Source organism: Trachypithecus francoisi, unplaced genomic scaffold (assembly GCF_009764315.1).
Source record: "Trachypithecus francoisi isolate TF-2019V2 unplaced genomic scaffold, Tfra_2.0 Lachesis_group9, whole genome shotgun sequence".
In the NCBI taxonomy this organism is placed as follows: domain Eukaryota; kingdom Metazoa; phylum Chordata; class Mammalia; order Primates; family Cercopithecidae; genus Trachypithecus; species Trachypithecus francoisi.
This window is the reverse complement of record NW_022681474.1, coordinates 40,107,448-40,135,202: the sequence shown is the minus strand read 5'-3', so window position 1 is coordinate 40,135,202 and position 27,755 is coordinate 40,107,448. Positions and strand designations below refer to the sequence as shown.

The window sequence follows — 27,755 nt, the reverse complement described above, 5'->3', positions numbered from 1 at the left end:
TATTTGCTTTACTTAACAAGTCCTTCTTTCTCTGTAATTATTTTGAATGGTTGGTATGAATTTACTCAGTAAACTAGGTGGGGTCTGCTTATATCCTGTTGAGTTTAAAGAGAAAAGCTCACACACACAGACACACACACACACACACAAATAAGTAACAAAAGCAACGGCATTTCTGCAAGACGTAAATGCATTACTTCCTATTTAGGAGGTACCTAGCATTTACATACCTGTTTCCCCATGGAGATTCTTCATAAGCCTGGCTTCAACATCCTAAGGAGTGAATTCCTCAGGCAGAGCAATTAAGTAAAACAATAGCAGCAATGATATACAACTTTAGGGCTAGGCCCCCAAGTTGTGACTATATACTCCAAATTGCTAGAGGAAAATCTTAGACAGACTGAGAAAAATTTTAAGTGTTAAAATTCTACTATCACCATTTCCTCTTACTTCCAGCTTCTTCTCTCTCTGCCCCCATGTGGTTCTTTTATTAAAGGATGTTACACAGAAGGGCCCTTCCTGTTTTTTCTCCTTTCTATCCAAGTTACAGGAAATTCAACAAAGCCGATCTCCCTGTGTGACATAGTTAGAAAACATGTAGATGTGCCAGGGGGAGCCACAATCAAACACTCAAAATAAGAGAATGGCTTATGGTGCAATCGATGGCCTGACTCCTGGCTAAAATGGTCACAGAGCTCCTTCTCTCTGCAGCTACCTGGCATCCTGACCTTCTCCGAAAAGAGATGCAAGAATGTGGCCTCATTGTCGTGGTGACTAAGTGTCCACCTGAAGGTGGGAAGTGAGCATGAGACTTTCAAAGGCAGATGAGAGACACAGAAGCCAGGCAAACACAGGATGCGTTGCCGGCATATCATGACAGCCAGGCAAAAGCTGAAGAGTGGGAGTTTTTGAAACAAATGCCAGTTAAATGATCCATTCAGTTATACTTGATATGTCTGGTATAATATAGCTTGTTCCAGATGTCAAATAATATTGCCAAACCATGCTCACTAATGTGAAAACCATTGTTGCTGATAAGCTTAAGTGTTGTTGAATTTGCACAACAGCCACCCATCTGCAAATAAAATATTGCATTAAAAAAAAAAAAAACCTGTGGCTCATAATTTAAGCCAACAAAGGAATTGACTGAAAAAATGTAATTTATAAAAAGCAGCTTTGCCCCAAGAAACTTTTGTAAAAAAAAAAAAAAAAAATTCACATTTACACATTTAAGTTATATTCAATTTTATACAAAAATTATAGTAATTGTCCTTCACCTAACATGAATGTTATAATTATACTTTCAGCGTTGCCACACTTCAACACCCAGCCATAAGAAAAGTACGGTATGTTCACAACCAATGCTGGAAGGAACAAATAAATTTGCAGCATCTGACGTGACCCCTTTAAACATACAGCTCTAAAATATCCATTGTTCATAAAATTCATAAAGGGCTGCCTATGTACATCCCAGCTCACTTTTCTATTCGATATATATGAAAATGCAATTTACTGTATGTCAAATGAAAAATGCAGTTTTCACATGCATTGACAACAGGTGCTAGTTAAATGATCAGATGCTATTTGTTACCTAGTCCCTTACTCTCATTTGCAGCAAGATAAATTGCATTTTAGGAGACTAGTGTGATCTAAGGGGTCTTGACATGTTTTTATTGATTTGCATAGGTTATATGCATGTATTCCTGTTTGTAGGCAAATAGTGCCACAAGTAAATTCAAAGGACTGTGCCTGTGTTTCGAGAAAATTGGAGTCATCACGGGGGAGCCAAGATGGAGTGAGCCTGGGTAAAAGAGACACATCCAGCCTGCTGGAATCTCAGAACCTCTATTAAGATTTATAGGCTGTAGGATTCTTTTGGGCTTCAACATTATTCTTAGTAAACCCTTTCTGTCTTCTGTTGTTTATAAAAACTGGCAGCTTTAGCAAAGACAGAAGCTTAAGTTGTAGGTAGCACAATTTAACATAATAGTTCTCGCCTGTCCTCCAAATAGCCTAATGCTGATTTTGCAAAAGGAAAAGAGAAAGGGGGAAGAAAAGCCACATGAAACCACATACCATAGGCCGTTGCTCTGACACGGATAGATTTGGCTGTCACTACAGAAAACCACTAGTGAAATTTGATTATATTTCTAATGTCAAAATTTACTAACTTTTTAGACTCCTAGGTTCCATTTCTCATTTGATTTTTCATTTTGTTATCTCAGCACCATCGGGCCCATCAAAGAGAGTAATGCACCAATTAGCCCAGGGAGTCACTCACTCAGAGGGGACTTTTTCATCCACAGGGGTTTCTCCTTTCTGCTGCCACTACCACAGCCCAGCGAGAAGGGCCCTCCTTTGTATTCAAGACTCCCTATCTCATACCTCCTGTACCACCTCCCCTTCTCACATTTCCCCAGAGTGTTTGCCTTACCCTGTGCTCACCCTGGGGAGTCCGAACATTTGCAATGGCATGGATGACCTCACAACATATCCTCTGCTATTGGCTTATTTTAAATTTTGTGTTGCTATCTATCTTTTCACCAGTATAACAACCTTAAAGATTCATTAGTTTAACCATAAGGACCTTAAGGGGTCTGAGTTTCTAGTTCCCACTGTGCCAAGCACATGTCTTGCCCACAGAAAGGGTCCAATACAAATAGTTTAACATGACATAATAATGAGCACTGCCTTTGCACCAGGATTTATACTTTTGAAAGTGCTCTCCTCCTCATCCTCTCCTCTGATCTTCACAGCTGAGGTGTTTGATAATCATTATTATCATGCTCACTTCACCTGGGTTGAAAGAACTTGGCAGGAAAGACACAGGAAACTCATCCAAGTTCCCAGCAGTTCAGGGTGGAGCAGGCATCAGCCTCAAGACCCCTAGGCCAATGCTTGTCCCCCTTCTCTATACCACGCTTATCACATGACCCGACTACCCTTCAGGATGGAACTCAAACCCAGTTTCCTATGTGCCATCTTCCAATACAGAAAATAAATTATTTGTTCATTCTCTGAAATGCATTTCCTCATTTCAGGAAACCATATGCATTGAGCTAAACACATGACGACATGTTCAGATATTATTTAGTAGCTGTGTCCATAATTGTCAATAGTCATGCCTTATTTCTTCCCTGAACTCATTAATTCATCTCTTCAAACGTTCTTAAAAGCCTGTTTCTTCCCAGGCATTGTGCCAGGCCCAAGGTAACAAAAATGAATGAGACAGGCTTTCTGCCCTCAAAGAGTTTGTGCTCTAGTGCTGTGGCTTTCCACTTCTTCATTTGCTTATTTACTTACATAATTTAAAGACAAGGTCTTGCTCTGTCACCTAGGGTAGAGGGTAGTGGTGCCATCATGGCTCACTGCAGCCTTGACCTCCAGGGCTCAAGTGATCCTCCCTCCTCAGCCTTCTCAGTTGCTGGGACTACATGCTCATGCTACTACCCCGGGTAATTTTTTTTTTTTTTTTTTTTTTTAAGAAACAGGGGTCTCACTGTGTTGCTGGTCTCCAACTCCTAGGCTCAAGCCATCCTCCCACCTTGGCCTCCCAAAGTGCTGGCATTATAGGTGTCAGCCACCATGCCCCACCCTTTTCCACCTCTTTCAGCCATGACCCAGTTTATATCTGACATGGTGACCCAGCATGTGCACACATACAAACGCGCTCACCTCTGAAAAACTTCATAAAACAACATTCGCCATACCATACGCAATGCACTTTGATAATGTCCTGTCTTTTAAAATCCTCTTTTATTTCATTTATTTATAAGATGCTATTTGTAACCCTCTAAATTGATTTCACCAAAAGCTAGTGGATCATGACCCACAGTTTGCAAACCACTCATCTAGTGAGACTGTGAAATAACATAGACCAGAGGTCAGCAAACACTTTCTGTAAAGAACCAGATAGTAAATATTTCAGACTTTCTAGGCCAAGTGGTAAAATCAAGGGTACTATGGAGAAACTAACAAGAGAAAAAAATTCCTTTGCCAAATAAACTTTATGGACAAAATTAAAAATATAATAAATATTGAGTATAATTTCTTGTAACACAGGCTTACTAATGAGAAGCAAAGAATTCACTTATGGACACTGAAATTTGAACTTCATAACACTTGTCACAAAGTATTCTTCTAATTTTTCTCAATGATTTAAAATGTAAAAACCATTTTTTGCTTTGCAGGCATATGAAAAGAGGCAACAGACCATAGTTTGCCAACCCCTGACTTAGAGTAAGCCCAGTTTTCATTGATAATGTTAAAATTTCAATGGTTTTCATTTCAATGCCGGGCATGGAGAAAGACCCAGAAAAATGTGGATATCTAAATAACTGAGGAACTTTAAACAAGTGATGAGTTCAGCCCCATCATCTCCATCTACCAGCAAAGAAACAGAGACAGAGGGGAAATGTGACTCCAAGCCTCCAAACCCAAGGCTAGTTGTACTACAGCCATCTAAGCTGTGACAATGTCCTAACTGGGACCATCACAACATAGAGACCTAGATCAGTTTTGGAGCAAGCAAACATTCAATACTCCAGAGGCACCAGCAGAGATGACTATGCCTTCCAATAAATAAATTTTATTTTGGAATGTGCAGCTTACCAAAAAGTGCCAAAGCCAATCCTCCCTTCCTTTTGGCATAACACTGATCACCTACAGGGTGCTTGGATCTCAAAGCGGTTGAACTGTTGTTACCAGGCTTGAACATAAGTTACCACCAAACCTCATTCACAGGTAAGTCTTCACGGCGTAACTAGTATTAAGTGGGAAGACAAACCACACCATTCGAAGTCTCCACATACACACCCCCACTTTCCTGTGCATTTGGCCAAGTGCCCAAGCAACTAGAAGGAACAGCAGGGCTCTCAAGGTTTGGGTGACAGCCACAAGCTAGGACTCAGTCTCCCAGGACTGGCTTGAGTCAACGTGCATATGCTCTTCCTGAGGGCAATCATTCACACAGACAAAACATAGCATTCCTAACTGCAGGTATATTTAAGTTCAATAATACACCATAGGGGGCGGAGCAAGATGGCCGAATAGGAACAGCTCCAGTCTCCAACTCCCAGCGCGAGTGACACAGAAGACCGGTGATTTCTGCATTTTCAACTGAGGTACTGGGGTCATCTCTCTAGGGAGTACCGGACAATCGGTGCTGGTCAGCTGCTGCAGCCTGACCAGCGTGAGCTGAAGCAGGGCGAGGCATCGCCTCACCTGGAAGCCCAAGGGGGAAGGAAATCCGTTTTCCTAGCCAGGGGAACTGAGACACATAACACCTGGAAAATCGGGTAACTCCCACCCCAATACTGGGCTTTAAGGAAACAGGCACACCAGGAGAATATATCCCACACCTGGCCGGGAGGGTCCCACGCCCACGGAGCCTTCCTCACTGCTAACACAGCAGTCTGCGGCGATCTATCTGCAAGGTAGCAGCGAGGCTGGGGGAGGGGCGCCCGCCATTGCTGAGGCTTAAGTAGGTAAACAAAGCCGCTGGGAAGCTCGAACTGGGTGGAGCTCACAGCAGCTCAAGGAAACCTGCCTGTCTCTGTAGACTCCACCTCTGGGGACAGCCCACAGCTGAGGTCCAATAGGGAAAGCAGCGGGGGCCGGCGCAGAGGCGAACGACTCTGTCTGACAGCTTTGGGGAGAGCCGTGGATCTCCCAAGGCGGAGGTTGAGATCCGAGAACGGACAGACTGCCTGCTCAGGTGGGTCCCTGACCCCTGAGTAGCCTAGCTGGGAGACATCCCCCACTAGGGGCAGTCTGACACCCCACACCTCACAGGGTGGAGTCATCCCTGAGAGGAAAGTTCCAAAGGAAGAATCAGACAGGTACACTCGCTGTTCAGCAATATTCTATCTTCTGCAACCTCTGCTGCTGATACCCAGGCAAACAGGGTCTGGAGTGGACCTCAAGCAACCTCCAACAGACCAACAGACAGTCCTTCTGACTGTCAGACGGAAAACTATCAAAGAGGAAGGACACCTACACCAAAACCCCATCAGTACGTCACCGTCATCAAAGACCAGAGACAGATAAAACCACAAAGATGGGGAAAAAGCAGGGCAGAAAAGCTGGAAATTCAAAAAATAAGAGCGCATCTCCCCCTGCAAAGGAGCGCAGCCCATCGCCAGCAACGGATCAAAGCTGGTCAGAGAATGACTTTGACGAGATGAGAGAAGAAGGCTTCAGCCCATCAAACTTCTCAGAGCTAAAGGAGGAATTACGTACCCAGCGCAAAGAAACTAAAAATCTTGAAAAAAGAGTGGAAGAATTGACAGCTAGACTAATTAATGCAGAGAAGATCATAAACGAAATGACAGAGATGAAAACCATGACACGAGAAATACGTGACAAATGCACAAGCTTCAGTAACCGACTCCATCAACTGGAAGAAAGAGTATCAGCGATTGAGGATCAATGAATGAAATGAAGCGAGAAGAGAAACCAAAAGAAAAAAGAAGAAAAAGAAATGAACAAAGCCTGCAAGAAGTATGGGATTATGTAAAAAGACCAAATCTACGTCTGATTGGGGTGCCTGAAAGTGAGGGGGAAAATGGAACCAAGTTGGAAAACACTCTTCAGGATATCATTCAGGAGAACTTCCCCAACCTAGTAGGGCAGGCCAACATTCAAATTCAGGAAATACAGAGAACGCCACAAAGATACTCCTCCAGAAGAGCAACTCCAAGACACATAATTGCCAGATTCACCAAAGTTGAAATGCAGGAAAAAATCTTAAGGGCAGCCAGAGAGAAAGGTCGGGTTACCCACAAAGGAAGCCCATCAGACTAACAGCAGACCTCTCGGCAGAAACTCTACAAGCCAGAAGAGAGTGGGGGCCAATATTCAACGTTCTTAAAGAAAAGAATTTTCAACCCAGAATTTCATATCCAGCCAAGCTAAGTTTCATCAGTGAAGGAGAAATAAAATCCTTTACAGATAAGCAAATGCTTAGAGATTTTGTCACCCCCAGGCCTGCCTTACAAGAGACCCTGAAGGAAGCCCTAAACATGGAAAGGAACAACCGGTACCAGCCATTGCAAAAACATGCCAAAATGTAAAGACCATCGAGGCTAGGAAGAAACTGCATCAACTAATGAGCAAAATAACCAGTTAATATCATAATGGCAGGATCAAGTTCACACATAACAATATTAACCTTAAATGTAAATGGACTAAATGCTCCAATTAAAAGACACAGACTGGCAAACTGGATAAAGAGTCAAGACCCATCAGTCTGCTGTATTCAGGAGACCCATCTCACATGCAGAGACATACATAGGCTCAAAATAAAGGGATGGAGGAAGATCTACCAAGCAAATGGAGAACAAAAAAAAGCAGGGGTTGCAATCCTAGTCTCTGATAAAACAGACTTTAAACCATCAAAGATCAAAAGAGACAAAGAAGGCCATTACATAATGGTAAAGGGATCAATTCAACAGGAAGAGCTAACTCTCCTAAATATATATGCACCCAATACAGGAGCACCCAGATTCATAAAGCAAGTCCTTAGAGACCTACAAAGAGACTTAGACTCCCATACAATAATAATGGGAGATTTCAACACTCCACTGTCAACATTAGACAGATCAACGAGACAGAAAGTTAACAAGGATATCCAGGAATTGAACTCATCTCTGCACCAAGCGGACCTAATAGACATCTATAGAACTCTCCACCCCAAATCAACAGAATATACATTCTTCTCAGCACCACATCGCACTTATTCCAAAATTGAACACATAATTGGAAGTAAAGCACTCCTCAGCAAATGTACAAGAACAGAAATTATAACAAACTGTCTCTCAGACCACAGTGCAATCAAACTAGAACTCAGGACCAAGAAACTCAATCAAAACCGCTCAACTACATGGAAACTGAACAACCTGCTCCTGAATGACTACTGGGTACATAACGAAATGAAAGCAGAAATAAAGATGTTCTTTGAAACCAATGAGAACAAAGATACAACATACCAGAATCTCTGGGACACATTTAAAGCAGTGTGTAGAGGGAAATTTATAGCACTAAATGCCCACAAGAGAAAGCAGGAAAGATCTAAAATTGACACTTTAACATCACAATTAAAAGAACTAGAGAGGCAAGAGCAAACACATTCAAAAGCTAGCAGAAGGCAAGAAATAACTAAGATCAGAGCAGAACTGAAGGAGATAGAGTCACAAAAAACCCTCCAAAAAATCAATGAATCCAGGAGTTGGTTTTTTGAAAAGATCAACAAAATTGACAGACCGCTAGCAAGACTAATAAAGAAGAAAAGAGAGAGGAATCAAATAGACGCAATAAAAAATGATAAAGGGGATATCACCACCGACCCCACAGAAATACAAACAACCATCAGAGAATACTATAAATGCCTCTACGCAAATCAACTAGAAAATCTAGAAGAAATGGATAATTTCCTGGACACTTACACTCTTCCAAGACTGAACCAGGAAGAAGTTGAATCCCTGAATAGACCAATAACAGGCTCTGAAATTGAGGCAACAATTAATAGCCTACCCACCAAAAAAAGTCCAGGACCAGATGGATTCACAGCTGAATTCTACCAGAGGTACAAGGAGGAGCTGGTACCATTCCTTCGGAAACTATTCCAATCAATAGAAAAAGAGGGAATCCTCCCTAACTCATTTTATGAGGCCAACATCATCCTGATACCAAAGCCTGGCAGAGACACAACAAAAAAAAGAATTTTAGACCAATATCCCTGATGAACATCGATGCAAATATCCTCAATAAAATACTGGCAAACCGGATTCAGCAGCACATCAAAAAGCTTATCCACCATGATCAAGTGGGCTTCATCCCTGGGATGCAAGGCTGGTTCAACATTCGCAAATCAATAAACGTAATCCAGCATATAAACAGAACCAAAGACAAGAACCACATGATTATCTCAATAGATGCAGAAAAGGCTTTTTGACAAAATTCAACAGCCCTTTATGCTAAAAACGCTCAATAAATTCAGTATTGATGGAACGTACCTCAAAATAATAAGAGCTATTTACGACAAACCCACAGCTAATATCATACTGAATGGGCAAAAACTGGAAAAATTCCCTTTGAAAACTGGCACAAGACAGGGATGCCCTCTCTCACCACTCCTATTCAACATAGTGTTGGAAGTTCTGGCTAGGGCAATCAGGCAAGAGAAAGAAATCAAGGGTATCCAGTTAGGAAAAGAAGAAGTCAAATTGTCCCTGTTTGCAGATGACATGATTGTATATTTAGAAAACCCCATCGTCTCAGCCCAAAATCTCCTTAAGCTGATAAGCAACTTCAGCAAACTCTCAGGATACAAAATTAATGTGCAAAAATCACAAGCATTCTTATACACCAGTAACAGACAAGCAGAGAGCCAAATCAGGAATCAACTTCCATTCACAATTGCTTCAAAGAGAATCAAATACCTAGGAATCCAGCTTACAAGGGATGTAAAGGACCTCTTCAAGGAGAACTACAAACCACTGCTCAGTGAAATCAAAGAGGACACAAACAAATGGAAGAACATACCATGCTCATGGATAGGAAGAATCAATATCGTGAAAATGGCCATACTGCCCAAGCTTATTTATAGATTCAATGCCATCCCCATCAAGCTACCAATGACTTTCTTCACAGAATTGGAAAAAACTGCTTTAAAGTTCATATGGAACCAAAAAAGAGCCCGCATTGCCAAGACAATCCTAGGTCAAAAGGACAAAGCTGGAGGCGTCACGCTACCTGACTTCAAACTATACTACAAGGCTACAGTAACCAAAACAGCATGGTACTGGTACCACAACAGAGAAATAGACCAATGGAACAGAACAGAGTCCTCAGAAATAATACCACACATCTACAGCCATCTGATCTTTGACAAACCTGACAAAAACAAGAAATGGGGAAAGGATTCCCTATTTAATAAATGGTGTTAGGAAAATTGGCTAGCCATAAGTAGAAAGCTGAAACTGGATCCTTTCCGTACCCCTTATACGAAAATTAATTCAAGATGGATTAGAGACTTAAATGTTAGACCTAATACCATAAAAACCCTAGAAGAAAATCTAGGTAGTACCATTCAGGACATAGGCATGGGCAAGGACTTCATGTCTAAAACACCAAAAGCAACGGCAGCAAAAGCCAAAATTGACAAATGGGATCTCATTAAACTAAAGAGCTTTTGCACAGCAAAAGAAACTACCATCAGAGTGAACAGGCAACCTACAGAATGGGAGAAAATCTTTGCAACCTACTCATTTGACAAAGGGCTAATATCCAGAATCTACAAAGAACTCAAACAAATATACAAGAAAAAAACAAACAACCCCATCAAAAAGTGGGGAAAGGATATGAACAGACATTTCTCAAAAGAAGACATCCATACAGCCAACAGACACATGAAAAAATGCTCATCATCACTCGCCATCAGAGAAATGCAAATCAAAACCACAATGAGATACCATCTCACACCAGTTAGAATGGCAATCATTAAGAAGTCAGGAAACAATAGATGTTGGAGAGGATGTGGAGAAACAGGAACACTTTTACACTGTTGGTGGGATTGTAAACTAGTTCAACCATTATGGAAAACAGTATGGCGATTCCTCAAGGATCTAGAACTAGATGTGCCATATGACCCAGCCATGCCACTACTGGGTATATACCCAAAGGATTATAAATTACTCTACTACAAAGACACATGCACACGTATGTTTATTGCGGCACTATTCACAATAGCAAAGACTTGGAATCAACCCAAATGTCCATCTGTGACAGACTGGATTAAGAAAATGTGGCACATATACACCATGGAATACTATGCAGCCATCAAAAAGGATGAGTTTGCGTCCTTTGTAGGGACATGGATGCAGCTGGAAACCATCATTCTTAGCAAACTATCACAAGAAGAGAAAACCAAACACCGCATGTTCTCACTCATAGGTGGGAACTGAACAATGAGATCACTTGGACTCAGGAAGGGGAACATCACACACTGGGGCCTATCAGGGGGAGGGGGGAGAAGGGAGGGATTGCATTGGGGAGTTATACATGATATAAATGTTATGCACATGTACCCTAGAACTTAAAGTATAATAAAATAAATAAATAAATAAATAAATAAATTTCAGAGCAGCAAGACAAACAGAGCCTATGAACATCCCTAAGGATTTTAGGAAGCTATCTTATCAACTTTAAATTGCCTATCTCTGACTTTTTTTACTTGCAAGAATAAAACCTTATGTGTTTAAACTACAAAAAAAAAAAAAAAAAAAAATACACCATAGGAGATCCACAGCTACTTAAGGCCTTTAAGGACACATGTGCTGCACTTGAGAGTGAGAAGGCCCATGGGAGGAGATGATTAAAACATACCCAGCATGTAAATATGTTATCTTGTCCTCTTGCTAAGGCTTCAGGAACCAAGGGTGTTACCTCTAGAATGTGGGCTCAATGTGAGCTGAAATAACACTTCTCTTCGCTTCAGACTGAATGCCTGGCACTCTGGTCTATGAATTCTGCCGAACATGAACCCCAGAGCTACGGCATGTATGAACACTGTCACAAAGCCCTGGCAATGTTGGCAATTTCAACTCTGATGGATCTCTATGACAGTAGAGATACTGGTCTTTAAACAAAAGCACACACAAGCACACTTAAACTCAACATACCAATTCAAAGCATAGGCAGACAGTTGTCATGATCAAAAAGTACATGTAACAAGTTAAACAAATTTATTATTACCAGTAGATAGTTTGTATTTTGAAATGACTTACTACAGAGTTCCTCACTTCTGCCTTAGGGTATTCAGGATCCCAATAACGCTTATTTTGAATGAAGAAAGGCGTAACTGTAAAATTATAAGTTATTTTTCATAGTTCATTAATAGCAAGATAAAGCAATATCTTGTCTCAAGCTCTATATGAGAGTTTCACTGCTTTCTTACAGGTTGTAGGTTTTTTCCCCTCCAGTTTGGTCTGAAAATGAACAGATACATACAACACACGTGCGTGCTCGCTCGTGCACATGGACACACAGACACACACAATGAAAACAGATACAGCTTCACAGACCCAATGTCTCTGGCACTAAATGTGAAGCTCTAGGCAAATAGACCATGAGGATTTAAGCAGATGTTGACAACTCCCTAAGTGAAAACTCTACAAAGAGAACTCATTGTTTAATTGATCATAATTCAACATTCATAATAATTGTAGGATACTTTTCAGAGTTCACAAAATGGTTTTACTTAGGCCAACCCTGGAAAGAAACCATTACCATCTTCATTTCACAAACTGGGGAAATGAGGTAAAAAAACAGAGGGTTCTCAATCTTTTGGTGGTAGTCAAGGGTCCAAGGGATCAAGGTGAGAAGCCTGGACTGTGCTTCCAAGTAAAGGAAGACCTGTAAGGGTATGTAGGCCAAGATCTATACTAGCAAGGACCCAAGAAGTAAAAAGGAAGAGAAGGAAGGCAAAGAAGTAGAATTGGATGACACAGGGAAGGGTCAATGAAGTTCTGCCAATAGGGAAAAAAGTGTCTACCCAGCTGATGTCAGAAAACAAATTGTAACATGTCATTATGAAAGTTGGATGCACCCTAAGGAGTAGAATTGGAAGATATCAAGGTCAAAAGCCATAAAGCTTTTCATTCTCCTGCAGATCCAGATAATCTGCTAGGTAGCAAACAGGGTGATAAGGCAGTTAGGGCTACTGCAAGATGAGTGGGGAAAAAAAAGGAAAAATAAAAGTGCTATCCGGCACCAGCTGTGCCCCAAGGCTGATATCACGTTATGGGAGCACAGGGAACTGATGTGTCTACATATCCTCCCCATTCTTGCACGCCCTTACTTCTTCAGAAAAAGAAGTGCATTCAGCAGAATCACAACACATGCACTTTGTTTGTGCTTATTAAATAAAAAGAAAGGATCACCTTCAACTATATTAATGATGGACTGGTGGATGAAGGATGCCTGTGAAAATTCACAACATCTGTTTGCTCCACTCTCTTCTCAGCATGCTGCACCTATTTCTCATGCTTAATGATGCTCAGCCACTCTGCAAGTTTTACGAACAAATGTGTGTTTAGCCACATTCATCATTCTGAATGAGCATTCTTGATGAAGCCTCCACTGGCCTGTTTCGCTCTTTCTGCTACACTTTAACAAATGACAACTGCTCTATGTATTTTTCATTTGTTAAAAATAAAAAGCTAAGTGAAGGATAGGCCTGAAGGATTTTTTCCCCTTCCCTTTGACTCCCCCAAACCCTTCAGAGCGACCATCCATTGTATTTCTCCATCCACCAACTTGCCCACAGTCTTTGGGGTTGGATTGCCACCGGCCACATCAAGTTGTGCTCTCCCACCTACTAGAATCCATGGATTGTGACTCCTTTCCTGATCATCTACCACTCTTGGAATTTCTGTCATGCAATGCAGTATTTAAATATACATCTTCACTCTTCACTGGGCAGGATTTTAAACCAACAGGTTGGCAAGAAACCAGGAAATAGTCTTTGTGTTACCAAGAATGCTTAAAACATAGGCGATCACAATGTAGGAAACAAATAAATACTTGTTGAATTAAGAAGTAGTAGCTCTTTCCAGGTCTCCTGAAGAAAGCCAAGATTCAGGCTTGGTTTTGACAAACAAGGCAATATTTACATTATCATAAACTCAGACACTTCAGCCAAAGCAAGAGGCTTGACTTTTTCATCCCTGAAAAAAACTTGAACTCAGTCTGGATGACCCACATAAATCAGGTCAAGCCAGCTAGAATCCAAGAGTTCAAAGCTGGCAAAAATATGAAAATACGTTAAGAAATAATCTTTCAGAATTTATTTTCAAGTGATTGTTTTATTCTGGTCATTTAATTAGAAGCATGAAAAGCAAAAAAACAAAAAAATTTTCCCTGTATAAACTATTCAGAATCATTGGAAATCATATTTCATAAGATGATACATGATACATTTTTCTCTGGATTTGCAATGCTGGATATTATATTAGTGTTTGTATTGCATTTGACTCAGCATGCATTGCAAAGCACTTTACAAATGAAATAATCATATTATATATTCGATAAAGCTATGCTCATATATCACCAGTTTTAATCACAATGGTTTCTGGCTTTTCCCCTCCTGATAATGTTATGGATATTTGAAAAAAAGAACATTTCAGTCATCAAATTTAGTTGATTTTCCTGCCCCTAACCTTCTTTAAAATGCCCCTTTAGTCATTGTGGTTTTTATATATACTTCATTTACTGAATTGAAAATACATTTCAATTCCGTTGAAAAACAAGCTTCTGAGATCAGGTACAAAAAGCCTTTAGGACAGGTCTATCCAACAACAAAAAAAGCTAGCTAAACCTTAGCAGACACAGTTAAGAAATTGGTAAAAGAGTAAAAATCAAGAAATCTTAACCAGAAAGCCATCACCATCACACAAGTATTTACTAAGGTCCTACTCCACAGATTCCCTAAGAGCCATGGTCCACACCAAGGAACCTTGGGTTTTTTTTTTTAATTTTTATGTGTAAATAGTAGATAGTAAATATCCATGGCGTACATGAGATATTTTGATACAGACATACAATGCATAACAATCACATCAGGGTAGATGGGGTATCCATCACTTCAAGCATTTATCCTTTCTTTCTGTTATAAACAATCCAATTATACTCTTTCGGTTACTTGGAATTCTTGATCCTTCAAATCCACATGTGTCCTAAGCTTGGTTGAGGACAAAATTTAAAACATGCATTACAAACACATGTAAATTAATTTTGAACTGGCACCATTTTTTTGTCCATTCTATTTTCTAACAACTAAAATGAAAGATATGACAATTGTCCTATAGACAAACATGAAAATGTTTTTTTTTTTTTTCTTTGAGACGGAGTCTTGCTCTGTTGCCCAGGCTGGAGTGCAGTGGCAGGATCTCAGCTCATGGCAAGCTCCGCCTCCCGGGTTTACGCCATTCTCCTGCCTCAGCCTCCCGAGTAGCTGGGACTACAGGCGCCCGCCACCTCGCCCGGCTAGTTTTTTTGGTTTTTTTTTTTTGTATTTTTTAGTAGAGACGGGGTTTCACCGTGTTAGCCAGGATGGTCTTGATCTCCTGACCTCGTGATCCGCCCGTCTTGGCCTCCCAAAGTGCTGGGATTACAGGCTTGAGCCACCACGCCTGGCCGACATTTTTAAGAAGACCTTAAAAACTGAAAGTGTTTGATCATTCAAGGACTTGCTCAAATTCTTTTCCCTCCTCAAAGATCTCCCCAAACCACTCCAGCTTACAGAAAGCATCCTCTTCTCTGAAATACAGGAGTAGTGACTATCTGCATCACATAATTTAACCCCACCTAATACTATTGCTCATGATTATTTTGCTATATTCTCTCCACAATTAGAATATGTTTTTTTTTGTTTTGTTTTGTTTTTTTTTTTTGAGGCAGAGTCTCGCTCTGTCACCCCTACTGGAGTGCAGTGGCCAGATCTCAGCTCACTGCAAGCTCCGCCTCCCGGGTTTACGCCATTCTCCTGCCTCAGCCTCCTGAGTAGCTGGGACTACAGGCGCCCGCCACCTCGCCCGGCTAGTTTTTGTATTTTTAGTAGAGACGGGGTTTCACCGTGTTAGCCAGGATGGTCTCGATCTCCTGACCTCGTGATCCGCCCGTCTCGGCCTCCCAAAGTGCTGGGATTACAGGCTTGAGCCACCGCGCCCGGCCTAGAATATGGTTTTACTAAGGCTTGGAGTTTGAAGCCTTATACATCTCTTACATCAACACTCAGCACTATCTTGAGGACTAAGTCATCTCTATCTCTATCAATATCTATATCTACAATATCAGTATATCAATATAGATTTCTGTGGACACTAATTTATATTTTATGTACCCAGTGAGTCTATGCTTACATGTACAGTTAGATAGTTTTTCTATTCGTTCTTTCTACACACATTAAGCCCTCCTCTCCAGCTCTGTGTACTATAAGAGATGGAAAGATGAATAAATATCTCTATGACATTATAATGCACTTGAGAGAAAGCATGCATTTAAATTCCTACTGGGGCCAATGCTGTTAAAAAAATTAAAGACTGAAAATTCAACAGGAGTTTAAGAGAAAGAAAAGATCATTTGGAGAGAGAGGAAATAAGAGGCTTTATTCGAAAGCAGGGTATTTAAGCAGATCCTTGAAGGAGAGAGAAGTTTGTGAGCAGGTAAAAATATGGACAAGAATTTCCAGACACAGGAAATAACATGAGTAAAATTACAAAGGCTCAAAGGTAGGATGCTCATTTGTGTGCTGAATAGAAGATCCCTCTTTTAAAACACACAGGATTTAACCTAGCCTTGCAAAGCAGTTTAGAAAATCCTAAGGCCTATCAGAGGGACTGCTTTTCAAATTCTCATCATCATACTTACTGCCCTTCAGCAACAACAAAAATATTGTATATGAGTCCCCAGTGGTATAGAGTCCCAGAGGACAAACTGAAAAACTAAATGTCCTCTTCTGAATCCTCCCAGACTCAGTGCTTAAATTCCTTGACCTGATTTCTTTGAGGCCTCTTCTTCAGTTAATTTCCCTGGTTTGCTTGTGGAGGACTTAGTATCAGACATCACCCCTAACTCTCTTGAGCTCTATAACATGTGTTGGCTGCAGCAGCCTTCTGTGCAGCTGCAAGAATCTAGCAAAAGCCAATGCACATTTTTCCAAAGGACCTGCTTTCTCCTATTGTAGACACAGACCTTTGGAAAACCTTCCCATCCTTCCTCAGCCATAACTTCCACCCTAGAGAACGTAAGAAACCCTTTACTCAGACCTCAGATTTGACCATTTAAGTTGCCCTGAACCCCTGCACTAAAAGAGTGAGGATTTTTTTTTTTTCTTATTCAGTGCAAGTGCCTTCTAAGAGAAACTGTGCTTGACAATGCTTTTCCATTGAGTTTGATGGGCATCTACTGTATGTAAAAAGCCCATAATCTGACAAAGAACAACAGTAAACTAAGTAAACTAACAGTAAACTAACAGTAAACTAAGTCACCTCAACTGAACTTAGCACTGAACTGCAGCACCATTTTGGCTAATTCACTCTAAACTGTTCGGCAACTAAAACTCACCATCTCTTATTTCTAAAGAAGCACTTCATTGCAATGAAAGCCCAGAACCAAAGAAGCATAACAGTGGAGAGTCCTGAAGCGCCTTGGCTATCACTCAGTTTAATCCCTTCATTTGATGACTGAGGAAACTGAGGTCCAAAAAGGCAAAATGGCTTGATCTAAGGCATAAAACCTTTTAGTAGCCCAAGCAGGACTGAAATCTAGGTTTCTAACTCCCAAATTAGTTCCTTCCACAACTATGTGCTGTCTATCAACCTTCTAAAAGTTGGGAGAACTGAAATAATAGCAGTGTGGTAGGCTACATAACACCACCCCAAATACGTTCATGAATCTTCAGAACCTGTGAATGTCACTTCATATGGAAAAAGGGACTTTGCAAATGTGACTGAGTTAAAGTTCTGGAGATGAAGAGATTACCGTGGATTATCTGGGTGGACCCAACGTCATCACAATAGTCCTTATAAGAAGGATGCAGGAGGAATCAGAGTCAGAGAAAACAGTGATATAGTCATGAAAACAGTAAACTGAGATATGTGCTTTGAACAAGGAGGAATGGGCCACAAGACAAGGAATACAGGTGGTCACTAGACACTGGAATGCGTGGGAAACAGATTTTTCTCTCAGAGGCTCTCAAAAGAAACAGCCTTCCCATCACCTTAATTTTAGCCCTGTATGCCTCATTTTGAACTTCTGACCTCCAGAACTACAAGAGAACAAATTTGTATTACGTGTAGGCTACTAAGTTTGTGGAAATTTGCTGCAATGACAATAGAAAACTAATACGGACTTTATACTTATAAATAGAGTGCTGCTGTAACAAATATCTAAAACAGTAGAAGTGGTTTCGGAATTTGATAATAAGTAGAAGCTGGAAGAATTTTGAGGAGCATGATAGAAAATGCCTACATGGGCTTGAACAGGCTGTTAGTAGAAATATTGGCATGAATGACAACTCTGGTAAAGACTCAGAAGGAAGCGAGGACTGTCACAGAGAAACCAACACTGTCTTAGAGAATACCCAAATCATCAACAGACTATTGGTGGCAGTATGGACATTAAAGCCACTGCTGATGAGATCTCAGAAGGAAATAAGGAACATATCACTGGACACTGGAAGAGGATCCTTATTTTTTAATGGCAGCATTATTTGCTGAATTGTGTCCTACAGTTATATGGAAAGCACAACTTGAAAGCAATAAAGTTGGATATTTTTCTGAAATTTCCAAGCAAAGTGTCGAAGGTCCAATCTGGTTTCCTCTTGCTGCTTATAGTGAAAGGCAAGAAGGAAAAGATAAATGGAGGGAAGGGCTGTTAATTAAATTGAGCCAGGACTTGATGATTTGGGAAATGCTCATTCTATTCAGATTGCAAAGGTTAAAATTAGGAGGTTGACTGCCATGAAAGGATACTCTAGAAAGAAAGCCAGGGTATAAATGAACACCCTTTGGCAAATAACTCAGAAGGGTCAAAATATCAAAGTATTCTTTCACACAGAAAGCTCTTTGAAGAGATTAGGCATGTGACTCATTAATCCCCTCAACCATCTCAACAGAAGCCAGAAATAGACATAGAATTACCCAGAAAAAGCTACGGAGGACCCTCTTGTCTCGTGGAATGAATCCCCATGACATACACGGGATACCACAAGTTTTTTGAGAATGTTATACTAGCATAAATACTGTCAGCTTAGAATAAAAGGGATAAAAAGGATAAAATGAAAGAAGGTTGTAAAGTAGGCAAGTTCTACAGACAAGAAACAAGCTGATAAAACTACTCAGCTGCAAACACATCCTACCTTCATGAAAAAGGAAGGATGACCCAGAGGGTGGAGCCTCAAGCCCAGAGTGTAGAAGCTCAAACCCAGAGTGCAGACCCTCAAGTCACAGAGAATTATTCCCAGGTCCTGAAACTTAAAGAAGCTTGCCCTGCCACATATAAAATTGCTTGGGACTAGTGACTGACTCCTTTTTCTTCTCACTTTATCCCTTTTAAAATGGAATGTCTATAACCAGTCTCCTGTGCCTGTTCCATTGCTGTATTTTGGGGGCAGATAACTTATTTCTGATTTTACAGGTCCACAGATGAAGAGTAATTTTCCCCAAGAATGGATTATACTTAGAGGCTCACGCATACTTGATTTAAATTATTGAGATCATGAGATCTGTTATTTTTAGCTGATGAGATGTAGATGAGCTTTTAGACTCGAAGCTGTAATGGCTGAAACTTTTGGTGACCTTGGGATGGGGTGAATGTATACTTCATGTAGGACTGATGTGAATTTTGGAGGGACAGAAGGAGAATATATCTGTGTTATTTTTGCCCACTAAGTCTGTTGCAAAGTGTTACAGCAGCAATGGGAAACTAACCTAAGCAAAAAGAGAAGAGATCATCAAAGGAGGAAAAGGTACCAATCACAAATAATCTTACTCATGGAGAGATCACAGACCTTGAAAGTACCAGTGAACAAGCTACATCTTCTTGCTACACCACCCTAAAAGGCAGAGACCTTAGAGTATGGGATGCTCTTCAGGGTGTCTTTCAGGCTTTAATGTATGGTTGCAATATCCTTACAAAACCTTTCTGTTTCTTGTACCAGTCAGGTGATCCATGATGTGCCAAAAATAGGATAACTATGTTTTCTGATTAAATTTAGGATGCATTAGACAATGTTTTTTGTGCTATTTTCTGGTGCAAAGGGCTGGCTGGGAGATTCTAAAACTAGACATCAAGTTGTTGAGATTTTCTTGACATTTCAATAATTTAGAGGACAAAAGGACAACATATTTTAAAATGAGATAGCCACAGAAAACCTGTGATATGTGATCAACTTATTTAGCCAGGAAACTAGGGACAGTATGTGAAATGGTTTGACCCTGTGTCCCACCAAAATCTCATGTAGCTCCCATAATTCCCAAGTGTCGTGGGAGGGGCCCAGCGGGAGACAATTGAATCATGGGGGCAGGTCTTTCTCGTGTTGTTCTCATAATAGTGAATGGGTCTCAGGAGATCTGATGGTTTTAAAAATCGAAGTTTCTCTGCACAAGCCTTCTCTTTGCCTGCTGCCATCCATGTAAGATTTGACTTGCTCCTCCTTGCCTTCTGCCATGATTGTGAGGCTTCCCCAACCACATGGAACTGTATGTCTAATTAAACCTCTTTCTTTTGTAAATTGCCCAGTCTCAAGTATGTCTTTATCAGCAGCATGAAAACAGATTAATACAGTAAATTGGTACCAAGAGTGGGGTGCTACTGAAAAGATACCTGAAAATGTGGAAGCAACTTTGGAACCGGGTAACAGGCAGAGGCTGAAATAGTTTGGAGGGCTCAGAAGAAGACAGGAAAATATGGGAAATTTTAGAAATCCCTAGAGACTTGTTGAATGACTTTGACCAAAATGCTGATAATGATATGGACAATGCAATCCAGGCTGAGGTGGTCTCAGATGAAGATGAGGAACTTGTTGGGAATGGGAGCAAGTGTGACTTTTGTTATGTTTTAGTAAAGAGACTGATGGCATTTTGCTCCTTCCATAGAGATTTGTGGAACTTTGAACTTGAGAGAGATGATTTAGGGTATCTGGCGGAAGAAATTTCTAAGCAGCAAAGCCTTCAAGAAGTGACTTGGGTGCTGTTAAAGGCATTCAGTTTTAAAAGGGAAACAGAGCATAAAAATTTGAAAAATTTGCAGCCTGATGATGCAGTAAAAAAGAAAATCCCATTTTCTGAGTAGAGATTCAAGCCAGCTACAGAAATGTAAGATGGAACCAAATGTTAATAGCCAAGATAATGGGGACAATGTCTCCAGAGCATGTCAGAGGTCTTCATGGCAGCCCCTCCCATCACAGACCCAGAGGCCTAGGAGAAAATGGTTTCATGGACTTGGCCCAGAGTCCCCATGCCATGTGCAGTCTACGGACTTGGTGCCCTGCATCCCAGCCACTTCAGCCATGACTAAAATGGGTCAAGGTACAGCTCGGGCTATATTCAGAGGGTAGAAGCCCCAGGCCTTGGCAGTTTCCACGTGGTGTTGAGCCTGCAGGGGCACACAAGTCAAGAAATTAGGTTTGGGAACCTTCACCTAGATTTCAGAAGATGTATGGAAATGTCTGGATGCCCAGGCAAAAGTATGTTGCAGGGGTGGGGAGCTCATGGAGAACCTCTACTAGGGCAATGTTGAAGGGAAATGTGGAGTTGGAGCCCCTACACAGAGTCCCTACTGAGGCACCACCTAGTGGAGCTGTGAGAAGAGGGCCATTATCTTCTAGACCTCAGAATGGTAGATCCACCAACAGTTTGCACCATGCACCTGGAAAAGCTGCAGACACTCGATGTTATTCGGTGAAAGCAGCCAGGAGGGGTGCTATACCCTGCAAAGCCACAGGGGCAGAGCTGCCCAAGACCATGGGAACCTACCTCTTGCATCAGTGTGATCTGGATGTGAGACATGTAGTCAAAAGAGATCATTTTGGAGCTTTAAGATTTGACTGCCCTGGCCAGGCATGATGGCTGACGCCTGTAATCCCAGCACTTTGAAAGGCTAGGGTGGGCGGATCACGAGGTCAGGAGATCAAGACCATCCTGACTAATACAGTGAAACCTCGTCTCTACTAAAAATATGAAAAAAATTAGCCAGGCGTGATGGCGGGTGCCTGTAGTCCCAGCTACTCAGGAGGCTGAAGCAGGAGAAAGGCATGAACCCGGGAGGCAGAGCTTGCAGTGAGCTGAGATTGCACCACTGCACTCCAGCCAGCCTGGGTGACAAGAGTAAAACTCTGTCTCAAAAAAAAAAAGAAAAAAAAAATTTTCACTGCCCTGCTGGATTTTGGACTTGCATGGGGCCTGTAGCCCTTTTCTTTTGGTTAATTTCTCCCATTTAGAATGGGTGTATTTACTCAATTCCTGCACTCCTATTTTGTCTAGGAAGTAACTAACTTGCTCTTGATTTTACAGGCTCATAGGTGGAAGGGACTTGCCTTGTGTCAGATGAGACTTTGGATTGTGGACTTTTGAGTTAATGCTGAAATGAGTTAAGACTTTGGGGGACTGTTGGGGAGGCATGGTTGGCTTTGAAATGTGAAGGTATGAGATTTGGGATGGGCCAGGGGCAGAATGATATAGTTTGACTCTGTGTCCCCAACCAAATCTCTTGTAGCTACCATAATTCCCATGTGTTGTGGGAAGGACCTGGTGGAAGATGATTGAATCATGGGGGCAGGTCTTTCCCATATTGTTCTCATGATAGTGAATAGGTCTCACGAGATCTGATGGTTTTAAAGACAAGTTTCTCTGCACAACCCTTCTCTTTGCCTGCTGCCATCCACGTAAAATGTGACTTGCTCCTCTTTGCCTTCCACTATGATTGCGAGGCTTCCCCCAGACACGTGGAACTGTAAGTCCAATTAAACCTCTTTCTTTTGTACATTGCCCAGTCTCAGGTATGTCTTTATCAGCAGTGTGAAAACAGACTAATACAGTGTAGTAATGTACATGGAATCTCAGAATCCAAGTTCACCAAAATGCAGGCACTTGGACACAGGGCCCAAATCCCTGGCATACACAAAGATCAGCAGGAGATGTAGGGTCAAGTCTAGCAGAATAATGCAAAATAATGACCATCTCTACCTCCTGAGCATCTACTGGATCACTAGAGCTTCACACAGGCCATTTTGCTCACAACAGCCCCTCAAGGGAAGGTAGATGGGGAAATGGACATTTAAGGTCGTTAGATATATTTTCCCAAGTAATGCTCATAAGCAGGTAAGTGGCTGACGTAGGGTTCAAAAATGCTTCCCACTCCATCATGCTGCAAAATAACTTGATCCAGTGATAACTAATCAGAGAAAATCTATGATGAGAGGAGGTGGAAGGAGAGAAGCCCTTTCACTTGGGATGAACAGACGCTTATAAAGTGAATAGCAGAAAAACATCTTTTCACAATGAAGTAAACAAAATAAATCTGGGATACAAGCAGTCAACTGACATCTCTCAGCAGCAAAAAAAAAAAAAAAGTGACCTATTCAAAAATGTATGCATTCAACATCTACTCAACAAACATTTGTTTTGCAGGCCATGTGCTGAGCATGGTACCAACCAAAATTTGCCATAAGACAGTATCCCTTACCCCAAAGAATAGACAAGCCGGGGGAAGAATAGATCAACTTAATTAACATATCTGAATCTTCCTTCAAACCTGAGATATTTCATGAATGCTTTGGAAGTGTTACTAACATATTCTAAGGGAAAAAACAGGAATAAATAAATATATTTTATTCCTTAAAATAACAGAGTTGACCTTGAAAGTTGACTCAGAACACCAGATTTAGGTAAAATAATAAAGCAGAAAAACATTATTTTTTAACATCCTAGAATTTTTCCTTTTTTCTTTCCAAAAAGTGATTTTTAAAACTGCATTCTCAGAATTGGGGCCAGTAGAGAGAAGCTGCAGGACCACAGACAGCCCATTAAAACAAAGACAACTGTTCTCCCGAGAGCTATGCAGCCGTGATCCAGGCTGCTTCACTCCTTACCACTGGAAGGGTTCAACTGTTCGGCTGGCCTTGGGTGGATGCCTGCTTTGGTGTGGGGCTGAAGTATTGCGCTGGCCTTGGGTGGATACCTGCTTTGCTGTGGAGCTGAAGAGGATGGCCTCATATCTCTGGGATTCTTCTGGAGCATCATCTCATGGGAAGGGCTCAGCAAACCATCTAGAGCCATTCAGTTCCAACAACATTTAAAGAATGTCCTTTTTGCCAAGACTAACTTTTGAATCTTGTGCTAAAAGTCATCTCATAACACAGAATCTAGATAACATTTGTTCTCTAAATAGAGCTGAACTAGTCCTTCACCTTGACTGGCTGCAGCACCTAAGAAAAGCCTGCAGGCTGAACGGCAGGGACAGCTGACCCCAGAAGGCTTTTCCCACCCCCTTGTTTCCCCAATTCCACATCTCACTTATCTCTCTGGCTGAATAAGTTACAAGAAATACCTCTCTCAAAGACCTACAATAAAAAGAGATTCAAGAGGACAACACTGAAGTGCAGCAGCATTCATGAGAACTCTGAGATGGAAATTCCCAGTCAGCCTTAATGCTGGAGAATTTACTTTAGGATGTAAAAATAACACCTACCGCTATATTTCTTCACTTTATTTGCTCTCCTCTGCAGAGATTACTGCTGTGTGCGCAGCGTCATAAGAGTAGAGAAGGTCAGGTTGACAAAACTTCTTGGTGGGGAATAATCTTTAGTCTTCCAAATATATATGCCTTGCAACTTCCAGGCCACAAAAGCAAACTCTGGTTTGGAAAATGCCAAGTCCCATCTCCAAGGAAACTCAATAACATCCAAATGGCCCCAAGATCACATTTGTGTGGTTATAATAAATCATTAAAAACGTTAAAGAATAATTCAGATTGAAAGAGCTTTCAAGGTTGTTAATGTTTTCTTTTCCTCCTAGTTTTGGCAGACAATATAAACCTCAGTAAAGAAAATGCCTGCTAAATAAAATAGAGAAATTACAAAATTGGACCTCGTTGAACTTGCTTTTCACCTACCACAACTCCTTAAGAAAATGATAATATTTATGCAGCAAAAAGATATTTCTTAGCTTCTCTGTTGAAGAGAATTTACTTATTTTCAGGTCTGAGATAGTTAGGAGTCATTCTAAATAATCATTTTTTTTCCTGGGGAGCAGTATCCTCTCAAACCAAACATAAAAACAGTTTAAAAGTTTGGGCAGGTTTCAAAGGAGACAGTATAGGGCACACAAGGAGTGCTATTCAACACATCAGTCCCAAGACTACATTTAAAAGCCAGAAATGAAAAATGGGATTGAAGAATGTACAAGCAAAGTTACTGCATTCCCCAAAGATAATTGCCCATCAGCAATGCCGGCTCTTACGGTACAGTTCTAAGAAAGCCCAGACCCTCCAAAGAATTCCAGCTCATCCTGGAATTAAGGCTCCACTGCAGAATGTTACAACAGCTGGAACACCAAAGATCACCATCTTTCAGACCTCATATGAAGCCACAGCATGATAAACAAATTCAATAAAATTACGAATTGGCAAACTGTTTGCAACAAATGTTATTTCCTGGATAACAAGATGGATAACGTACATTCTGCAACATATGCGAGGAATTATTGAAAACAGATGTAAATGTTCTCAAACTCAAGTCTTTCTTTGGCACAAATCTGAATATGTTGATTTTTACACTTTGCTTTACAGCAGTGCCTCAAAGTCCCTCAAACACTAACCCTTGAACTGAGCAGAAGACATTTTAGGAAGAGGTTTCTGTTGTCCTCCACTATTTCATAAAAGTTGTGATGAGGAGGGTGTTCATTCCAAACACCTTTCCACAAGAGACTAAATAAAACTTTGAATCCTGTATAAAAAACCACAAGCAAGAAGAAAATACAGACAGAGGATGGCAATTGTGTCTAAATGTCTCCAGATCTAAAAGTCCTCTGTTAATATTCCCCTCCTATAAAAAAGGCTCATGACACACCCACTTCAACAACTAAGACGTCCTTCCCTTAGTAAAGTGCTACCTCCACATAAGGTCTCTTGTTTATTCCTCTGGTACCTCCACTGGCTCACCTACGCTGCAAAAGCAGCCATGCCACCCCATTCTACCTGCTGCACAATCAAGACTTTTCTAATTTTGAGAAAAACAGTCCCCCGAGCATGCCCAAAAACACGCAATGTGCAATCATCACATTTTGGAAATGGGGGCCCAGGGAGGTATTTTCCATGAAAAGTAATTTACATTTTTCAGCTACAAACGCATCTTTTCTTCTAAGAAGAATCATCTGCACAACAGACTTGTATCTGAAAATAGAAGGCTGGATTTATGCAAAAATGATCTCAGGGGATCATCACAGAAACACAAAAAAGTAATTTTCTGCCAAAATTATACAGAGCGCTCACAAGAGATGTTTTTCAAATATGACCACTAAACACATAAAATACACAAATGAAACAGAATTAATACAAACCAAGAGTTCTTTAGTGATCTTAAAGAGCTTAGAGATGTCAGACAAAACATTAGAATAAAATTCGAGAGTTTAAAAATTACAGACATGTCAAAACCCATATATTTCACGTTAAAAAGAATATATTTTGCTTTTGCGAGGACTGGTCTCTCTAGTTTACTTAAATATGCCACAAATGCATTGGGCAGTAAAGTTAATTCCCTAAAATTCCCAAAGTGCATTAATCTGCCCAGATATAAAACTGCTGCTATCACTTCAGTAGATGTGAATGAATTGAAATATAAAACTTCATAGTTAATAGTTTAAAAGGAAGCGCCCCACAGGCCCAGAATCTTAAAACCAATTAGGAGTGTCAGCCTCAGCAAGGTGTCTTAACATGGACACTCACCTAGACCATTTGCAAATTGACAAAAACATCAAAAGTCATTTTTAATTACTCTACCCAAAAAGAAACCAGCAGTTGCAAGTAACTTGGTGTCTGCACACACAAGCAGAAAGGTAGAAGGCAAGAGCTCTGGGCCAGAAACTGAGATACTTGGATTCTTAGCACCAGTCCTGCACTTAACTAATATTTGACATTTGGCAATTCATTAACCTATTTGAGGCCCCAGCTTCTTCACCTCTGGGAGAAGAAAGAGTTATATCAAAAAGTCTCCTATGATTCCTTTTGGCTTTGATATCCAATAAATAGCCGATAAATCACAGTAGGATTAAGCAAGAGTCACCCCTTAATAATTTTTGAGGAGGTCAAATTCCACCTGTGTTATAAGACTGAACCAAGAAGCACTTCTGAGGCCCCCAAAAGCCATATGGCACTTTTTCTTCTACTAGATGATTGGAAATAAGCTCCGTTTTATAGACTAGAAAGGGAACAGGAGACAGAGAAAGTCCCACCTCTATTTGTCTTGACTTTGACGTTCCACATGCAGCCGCTGTTTATGTTGGCTGCCATCCTTTGACTTCCACCATGGTCTGCAGCACGGGGGTCACTGGGTAACCTCCGCCTTCAAGAGTCTTATGTGCTCTCAACCCCCAGGCCAACAGTCCCTATGTATCTGGCTGGCTTTCTCTGACAGTTTCCAGCACTTGGCAAGAGAAGATCGAAAAGATGCAGAATAATGTCAACTCGAATAGTAATCTGTTAGGTGAATGGTTCTGTAGCTTACTACACAAGAGTAGGTTATGGTTTCATATATCATGTTCAATGTGCAATAGATATTTTCTTCAACCATTCATATTAAACTGGTATAAATGTTTTTATTCCTTGCCACATTTCTGGGTGGTAAGCTCAGGCTCTCCCAGGAATTCGTTTGCTTTAAAATGCCATGCATCTCCAGGCAGCCTTACCTCATAAAAAATGGGCACGTCTTCTAAATGAATTTCCCCTTTTTTGCAGTTAATAACTAACCAACACAGCAGAAATACACCATGTGTGAAGCCCTGTTTACTATAGGTGGTAAATCACGTGCCTAGCATCCTGTAATTCATTCTGAATACTGTAACTCCATTCACTGTAATATGCTTTGCCCTGTGTTGGCAGGCATTAACACTACCCAAAGTTTATAGAAAAACTGATTCTGATTCAGGGTCTTGTCTTAGAAAATGTATTTATTTTGGGAGAAGAAAGTGGGAAGAGATTTT

General features: G+C 40.9%; 1 protein-coding gene and 1 long non-coding RNA gene across 7 annotated transcripts in view; one reads left to right on the top strand and one right to left on the bottom strand.

Moving 5' to 3' along the window:
* Nucleotides 1-1,064, top strand: part of LOC117082758 — a 30,982-nt gene extending 29,918 nt beyond the window's left edge. For both annotated transcript variants that reach the window (XR_004436763.1, XR_004436762.1), the window contains exon 3: nt 712-1,064. This is a non-coding gene — a long non-coding RNA (uncharacterized LOC117082758). The remainder of the gene's footprint in view (nt 1-711) is intronic.
* The window catches only part of LRMDA (leucine rich melanocyte differentiation associated), a 1,134,568-nt gene that overhangs the window by 715,875 nt on the left and 390,938 nt on the right, over nt 1-27,755 (bottom strand). The window lies entirely within an intron of this gene.